We start from the raw sequence: 8,927 nt of genomic DNA, 5'->3' as shown, positions 1-8,927 counted from the left end.
TAGGGGGCTGTAAAGAGTAAAATGTGGGCTATTAATAGAATCACCCTTACTTTGAGTACATCAGTACATGTCCCCTTGTAAAAAAAATTAAAAAGCCCAATTTGAATAGATGTTTGTAGACACAAACCATAAACACATAGGGACACGTGTCTCAATCTTGTGCTGCCATGAAAACATAAATAAAATGGTGGTATTGTATAAAATGATTTCTTAAATAACCGGCGGTATTATAGAAGCTCAAACCGGTCTGAAAAAAAGAAATGAAATAAAAAGGAATATTGTGTCAGGAGACGTGTCTCAATCTTAGCAGGGAAACGCATTGCGCATTGCGCAGCTAAGACATTTCCAACAATTTCAAGCTTCTTCTTTCTCTCCCGCATTTGTCCAGTGATTAATACTTTATGGTCAAATCAAATCCTTACATACGTACAATATTTGGCACTCCGAAAGGGTAGAAAACAGTAATTGAACTGGGAATTTTTAAGGGTTTTTGTTCGTGATCCTTTTTTTTCTGTGCGATTTTGTGGTGGCTTAGATGGAAGGAGGAGGCGTCGCTGCCGCCGGACTACGTTTCGCTGGCCCAACTCCAAGAGCGATGGCTGCAGAAGCAAGAAGAGATAAAGCGGAAGCAAAAGCCGGAAGAAGAGAGAGAAACAATCGCTGGCGCTGAAGCAAAAACAGGAAGAAGATGAGAAGAGAGAGAGAGATGTACGGGCCCAGAATGAGAGGAATCGGAATCGGAATCAGAAAGAGACGGGCGTGATTGAAGAGAAAGGGAAGGGGAAGGATATAGTCCTTGGTGGGCCCGGTGATGGAGGAGAAAATAACAAGATAAAACGACAAAAAGGTAAAAAAAAAAAAGGAATTTCAGAGGGGCTGCAGCGGTTGAGGAAAAGGGGAAAGTTGGGGCTGAGGCTGAGGTGTTGAGTGGGGAAGGCGGAAGTGGCGGTGGGACAAGCGGGGTAGAGGAAGTAGGGTATGTGTGTGTGGTTGAGGTTTTGCCAAGAAATGGAGAGATTGCGCATGTGAATAGAACTGATTTGAGAGGTGAATTCAAGAAAAATGGCAGAGATAAGGGTTCACCTAGAGTGAATGTGTTGAAGCAGGAGGGTGAAAACGGGGGTGGTAACAAGTGGCGTGTGGGTGAGAGAGGTAGAGGTGTAGATAGAGGGAGAGGGGCTGAGGAAGATGGAGAGAGAGGGGGAGATAGAAGGAGAGGGAGTGAGAGGGGGGGGATATAGAGGAAGAGGGAGGGAGATAGGGGGAGACAGAAGGAGAGGGAGTGAGAGTTGGGGGGATAGAGGGAGAGGAGGGAAAAATGGAGGCGATCCGGAGAGGAAGATAAACATGTTTAAGGAATGTAGGCCTGTTGTTTTAGAGGGTAATGAAGTGGATTTGAAGTTGGAAGACAAGGCTGATCAGGGTGGAATTTCTGAGGTTTGTAGTGAAATAGCTAGTTTGAAAGTTGGAGATAGAAATAAAATGTGGGGGCGAGACAATAGGGCCAAAGAGGATGGAGCTGAAGGGGAAGGCTCAAATAGTGATAAAGTGACAGCAGAGATTGAGAAGAAGGTAGATAATAGGGTTTTAGCCAGAAAAGGAGAAAACGGGGGCTCTTGGAAGGGATATTGAGCAATTGAAAAACGGGGGTGTGACAACAAGGCAAAAGGGGATGGAGTTGAAGGGGAAGGCTCAAATGGTGAGGTAGTGGCAGTTGAACTTGAGAACAAGGTGGACCGTAAGGTTTTACCAAGAAAAGGTGACAACAGGGGCTGGAGGTGAGGTCGAGAATATGGAATCTGGGAGCGAGACAACAAGGCCAAAGAGGATGATGGAGCTGAAGGGGAAGGGGAAGGCTCAAATAGTGATAAAGTGACAGTTGAGATTGAGAAGGTGGAGGATAGAGTTTTAGCTAGAAAATGAGAAAATGTGGGCTCTTGGACGGGATATCGAGCAGTTGAAATCCGAGGGCGTGACAACAAGGCTAAAGAGGATGGAGTTGAAGGGGAAGGCTTAAATGGTGAGATAGTGGCAGTTGAGCTTGAGAACAAGGTGGATCGTAAGGTTTTTGCAAGAAACGGTCAAAACAGGGGCTACGGGAGGGGATATTGTGGACACGAGAGACAGAGAGGAGGTTTTGGGAGTGGAAGGAGATACACAATGCCTGAAATATCTGGTTACTGTAAAATGCAATGGGTGAAAAAAGAAAACAAGTTGGATGCTGTAGGCAATTAAATTTATAGCCTATTAAATTCTGCCATGTGGAAATTATAGATTAAATATGAAATTATATATTTTATTTTATATTTTGGAATTAAATTAAATATAATTCCAAGATTAAATAAATATATAATTAATATTTGATTATGTGGATTTATTGACCAATCAGAAATAGACATGTGGAAAATCTACATAAAATATTAAATATTTTATGTAGATAAATACAAATATTGAGGAGCCAATCAAATCGCGCCACCTCAGCCCTAAAAGCCCAATATGACAGGCCAAGCCCACAGCCCACTCCATTCTTCACCTATAAATATGGGTCATTTGTGGAGTCAAAGGGGACAGAAATCATTTTGAGAGCTCAAGCATTGAAGGAGTAATTCTCTACGACGAAGTCATCTCCAACAATCAAGGCGTTCTACAAGGAAGTCAACGAGTTCTTCATCAAATTCATCCAAGTCAACGTTTGATTCAGAAATAAGGTGGAAGCCCTCTGGATTGACGCTATCAAATCAAATTCAAGTCAACATTCAAGTTCAAGGAGATAAAGAAATTATATTTCCCTCCAAGGATTTGAAGAAGCTTGAAGAGGAGAATCAGAGGATTAAAGTAGAGAATCGCAACCCGCATCAAATTCATTTCAATCCACATATTTTGGATTTGTACACATTTTTGTATTTCATTTATTGAATACAATAAAATTTGTGTTTACAAATTTTGGCACGCCCGGTGGGACCTCTCTACCTCTCATCTCTCCTCTTCACCAACAACAACTCAAGCAAATTCAAATGGAGAACAAAGCTTCAAGCGCTGCCCTAAACATCACTTTGGAGAACATTGGTGTTATCACTCGAGGCAAAGCTAAGCTATTGGAGGAGATGTCCAAGTCTGCTTCAGCAAGGAAGGAGTATTCAGCCGCTAGCTACTCTCTTGAAGCTCCCGTCATGGTGACAAATGCTTCTACTCTGGAGGAACAAATTGCTGGCCTAGCTAAGCTTGTTGAAAATATGAACAAGCATATATTGGAGCAAGACGCCAAGATCTCAAAGCTCATCTTAGAGAAAGGAGAAGGAAGTCGAGTGCATGATGAAAAGGATGAGGAGAGCGATGATTCAGAATCATTCGAGAAGCACCGTGAAGAAAAGACATCTCATAAGAACATTGAAGTTTCTGCCGACGGTTTCATTCAGATTGATCAACTCAAGGAGTTCATTGAAGGGACAATGAAAGCTAGTGGCAGCTCCAAGTCATCCATGATCTACTCTAAGCCTTATACTAAAAGAATTGATCAATTAAAGATGCCTCTTGGCTATCAACCTCCCAAGTTTCAACAATTCGATGGAAAGGGCAATCCTAGACAACATGTGGCTCATTTTGTGGAAACGTGCAATAATGCTGGCACCTATGGAGATCATTTGGTCAAGCAATTTGTTCGCTCACTCAAGGGAAATGCTTTTGATTGGTATACAGACTTAGAGTCAAGCTCGATTGATAGTTGGGAACAACTGGAGCACGAATTCCTCAATCGCTTTTACAGCACTAGAAGAACTGTCAGCATGGTAGAACTTACCAGTTCTCGTCAATTCAAAGAAGAGCCGGTGATTGACTACATCAATAGGTGGAGAAACCTTTGCCTCAATTGCAAGGATCGATTGTCAGAATCGTCTGCCATTGAAATGTGCATTCAAGGGATGCATTGGGGATTACAATACATCTTGCGAGGAATTCAGCCCAGAACATTCGAAGAGTTAGCCACTAGAGCTCATGACATGGAATTGAGTATGGCGGCAAGCGGAATTGAAGGACCACCACTCCAAGAATCTCGTAAATTCAAGGAGAAGCAGGAATTTAAGAAGGGAGCTAAGTCTTTTGATAAGACCCCGAAGAAAGAGTCTATGGCAGTAAAAGCAACCTCCGTCAAATTCTTGAGAAAGGATGACAGCAAAGGCGACAAGCAGAAAACTCCTCAAGACGCGGGGTACAGAAAGCTTACTTTGAAAGAAATGCAGCAAAAGCAATATCCTTTCTTAGACTCTGACGTTTCCGGGATATTTGATGATCTACTTAGAGAAGGACTTATCGAATTGCCAGAGATGAAAAGGCCAAATGAAGCTGGACAAACTGATGATCCAAAGTACTGCAAATATCATCGACTGGTTGGACATCCCATACATGATTGCTTCATCTTCAAGGATAAAGTTATGCAATTAGAACAACATGGGAAGATATCACTTGAAGAGGATAAGTCCACCGCCAATCTTGTCACTATTGAGTCCAACAATATGGTGGAGGGTGTTGAAATCTTGCATGACTCAGTTTGCCAAGAAGAAGATAGAGTTGAATCAAATGTTGTTGAAGAGAATGTCTTCGCGATAACATTCTCCGATGAAGATTTGGAACTTGGTGCCGAACCTCACAATAGGCCATTATTTGTGAGTTGTTATACCTATGAGCAAAAGGTGAACAGGATACTCATCGATGGAGGGTCTGCGGTCAATATCTTGCCCTTAAGAACACTTAATGAGTTGGGAATTCAAGTGGGTGAGCTTTCAAGTAGTCGGTTGATGATCCAAGGATTCAACCACGAAGGACAAAGAGCCCTTGGCAGCATAAGGTTAGACTTATTGATTGAAGATATGAACTCAACCGCACTGTTCCAAGTAATTGATGCTAAGACATCTTACAACATGCTCCTTGGTCGACCATGTTTGCACGAAAATGGTGTAATCCCTTCAACACTGCATCAATGTTTCAAGTATTGTCGAGACGGCGTGGTAAAGAAAATAATTGGAGATCATAAGCCCTTTACAGAAGCTGAATCATACTTGGCCGATGCAAAATATTATGTCAAAAAGGCAAAAGTTGTGAATGACGTCCAAATTGAGAATGTGAAAGAATCAGAAGATGGCCATGAGAACAAGCCAGAACTATCCATCACCAAATCTTTGGAAGGACTCACCATGCCTTTGACCAAGATTGATATTGGAAAGCCAATGCCTCCACCATTGGAAGGATTTGTTCGACCAAAACAAAGCGCTGCAATTGAGCACGGAGAATTATCCGATTGTGAAATCGCAAAGTGTTTCGGTCCAAAAGCATATGGACTCCTTGTTAAAGCTGGATATGACCCACAGAAAGGTTCCAAGTCAGAATCTCCTACAAAAACCACAAGTAAGAAAGAGCACGATGGTAACACTAGCGAAAGGATGTTGAAAAAGAATGTTCCAATTGGCCAAAACACGAAGATGGGATTAGGATTCACTCATCAAAACCCCATTCGCATTGCCATCAAAAGAGCAACTACAAACCATATTGTCGAGGGGGAAGTGCCAATTCAGCGAGTATCTGCCTTCAAGAGGCTTCACTATGAAGAGGTCCCGCGAACATCGGTTTTCAAGAGGCTAGGCAAGAAGATGAAGCATGGTGCACCAAAAGGAAATGATGAGTTGCAAATGACCCGGAAGTTACGAAGTCTTGTGCCTTCTCGTATGAAAAGATGCACCACATTGTCGGTTTCTTGTGGAAGGGAATTGAAAGCCAAGATGAAAACTGTTGTCTTTACAAAGGCAATCAAAGATGAGGATGATAGAGAGAGTGTGGACTCTTCCAAAACAAGGACTCTTGAGGATGATAGAGAGAGTGTGGACTCTTCCAAAATAAGGACTCTTGAGGATGATAGAGAGAGTGTGGACTCTTCCAAAACAAGGATTCTTGAGGATGATAGGGAAAGTGTGGCATCATCCTATTACATTACCAACATTGCTTCTCTCATGGTTCAAGACCAATCAATCAAGGATGGCGTAATTAGATCAAGTGACGTGAAGGGCATAATTCATGTGAAACGAAGGAGTGAAACGATGAAGACATGCATAGCCTTTGAAGACCCCGAGCAAAGAAGTGAAGTCGTCTCATCAAATCATATCACCCTAAGTGAAGAGGTGAACATGGAAGAAGAAGACGCTGAGATGGCTCCTCAGCAGTTTGAAGAAGGCGTTAAGTCCACCATTGATGAGCTAAAAGAGATTAACTTGGGTACCATTGATGAGCCACGACCCACTTTCATTAGTGCATTATTGACAAAAGATGAGAAATGTGCATATGTTGAATTGCTTAAAGAATTTAAAGACATATTTGCATGGTCATACAAAGAAATGCCAGGGTTAAGTCCAAAGGTAGCTGTACATCATTTGGCTGTCAAAAGGGATTCACGTCCCGTCAAGCAAACTCAACGACGATTTCGACCCGAGTTGGTGCCGTTGATTGAAGCCGAAGTGAACAAGCTCATTACTGCCGGATTTATCAGAGAAGTCAAGTACCCAACATGGATTTCTAGTATTGTACCAGTACGAAAGAAGAATGGACAGATTAGAGTGTGTGTCGACTTTAGAGATCTAAATGAAGCATGCCCTAAAGATGATTTTCCTCTACCAATTGCTGAGTTAATGATTGATGCAACCACGGGACATGAGGCACTATCTTTTATGGATGGATCATCAGGCTATAACCAAATTCGCATGTCGTCAGAAGATGAAGAGTTAACGGCATTTCGTACTCCTAAAGGAATTTATTGCTACAAAGTAATGCCATTCGGATTGAAAAATGCTGGTGCTACATATCAAAGAGCCATGCAGAAAATCTTCGATGATATACTTCATAAGAATATTGAGTGTTATGTGGATGACGTGGTGGTGAAGTCTAAAAGACGAAGCGACCATTTACAAGATTTGAGGATGATCTTCGAGAGATTGAGAAAGTACCAATTGAAAATGAATCCATTAAAGTGCGCTTTCGGAGTAAAGTCTGGCAAATTTCTTGGGTTCATCGTCCGCCACCAAGGCATAGAGATTGAACAGGCAAAGATAGATGCAATATTGAAGATGCCAGAACCACGAAACATCCATGATTTGAAAAGTCTTCAAGGAAAGTTAGCATATTTGCGGAGGTTCATCTCGAATCTAGCCGGGCGGTGCCAACCATTTAGCCGAATCATGAAGAAGGGCATACCTTTTGAATGGGATGAGTCATGTAGCAATGCTTTTAAAAGCATCAAAGCCTATTTGATGAAACCCCCGGTTTTGGCTTCACCTATAGCAGGCCGTCCTTTGACTCTGTATATTGCTGCTCAAGAACGTTCGATGGGAGCATTGCTTGCACAAGATAATGAAAATGGGAAAGAGAATGCTTTATACTATTTGAGCAGAACGATGACGCCAAACGAGTTGAAGTATTCACCAATTGAGAAGTTGTGTCTAGCTTTGATATTTTCCATCCAGAAACTCAAGCACTATTTTCAAGCTCATACGGTGCGACTCATCTCCAAGGCAAACCCGTTGAAGTATGTCATGTCGAGACCAGTGTTATCTGATAGACTTGCAAGATGGTACCTTCAGTTGCAACAATTTGAAATTGTCTACATCCCTCAGAAAGCGGTAAAGGGGCAAGTTTTGGCTGACTTTTTGGCAGATCATCCAATCCCCGCAGAATGGGAATTAACTGACGATCTCCCAGACGAAGACGCACTTGCTATTGAAATCTCCCCACCTTGGACAATGTACTTTGATGGAGCATCTCATCAGGATGGAGCTGGTGCAGGAGTAGTGTTCGTGTCACCGGAAAGACAAGTGTTGCCATATTCTTTCACCTTGACCAAAAATTGTTCAAACAATGTAGCAGAATATCAAGCGCTCATCCTTGGTTTGGAAATGGCAATGGATGCGAAGCAGCTACACTTGAAGGTTTATGGAGACTCCAAATTGGTAGTGAATCAAATCCTTGGATTATATGAAGTCAAGAAACCGGATCTGCTCCCATATGTCAAATATGCCCAAAAACTCATTGGACAATTGGGAGACGTCGAACTTAAGCATGTCCCGAGAAGTGAGAATAAACAAGCTGACGCATTGGCGAAACTTGCCTCTACAATAGCCATGGTTGGAGGAGAAGTTGCTATACCAGTTTGCGAAAGTTGGGTCATACCACCTGTCTTCGAAGATGAGGATTGTGAAGAGAATGAAACCAACGCTGTTGAAGTCTTCGAGATAGAAGAAGAAGATTGGCGCCAATTGTTGGTAGATTACCTGAAATACGACAAGTTGCCAAGTGATCCACGTAGAAAAGTTGATATTCGGCGACGCGCCACTCGTTTCATATTCTTTAAAGGAACACTTTATAGGAGGTCTTTTGATGGAGTCTTCCTAAGGTGCTTAAGCAATGAAGAAGCTATCAAAGCTATGGAAGAAGCGCATTCTGGTGTCTGTGGCGCTCACCAATCGGGACCTAAGCTACATTTCCGAATCAAAAGAATGGGTTACTATTGGCCAACCATGGTGAAAGACTGTTTGGATTTTGCACAGAGGTGTCAAGCTTGTCAATTCCATGCGAACCTTATTCATCAACCGCCTGAGCCACTACATCCCACAGTCGCGTCTTGGCCATTTGATGCTTGGGGCATGGATGTTGTTGGCCCGTTGACGAAATCATCAGGGGGACACTTATACATTTTAGCTGCGACTGATTACTTCTCTAAGTGGGCTGAAGCACTACCCTTAAAAGAAGTAAAGAAAGAAACTGTTGCTGATTTCATCAAGACCCACATCATCTATCGCTATGGAGTTCCCCGATATATCATTACTGATAATGGAACACCTTTCAGCAATGCGTTGATAAATAAACTTTGTGAGAAATTTGGGTTCAAGCAGCGA

Source organism: Salvia miltiorrhiza, chromosome 2 (assembly GCF_028751815.1).
Source record: "Salvia miltiorrhiza cultivar Shanhuang (shh) chromosome 2, IMPLAD_Smil_shh, whole genome shotgun sequence".
Lineage (NCBI taxonomy): Eukaryota > Viridiplantae > Streptophyta > Magnoliopsida > Lamiales > Lamiaceae > Salvia > Salvia miltiorrhiza.
Note: the sequence above shows the minus strand (reverse complement) of the source record.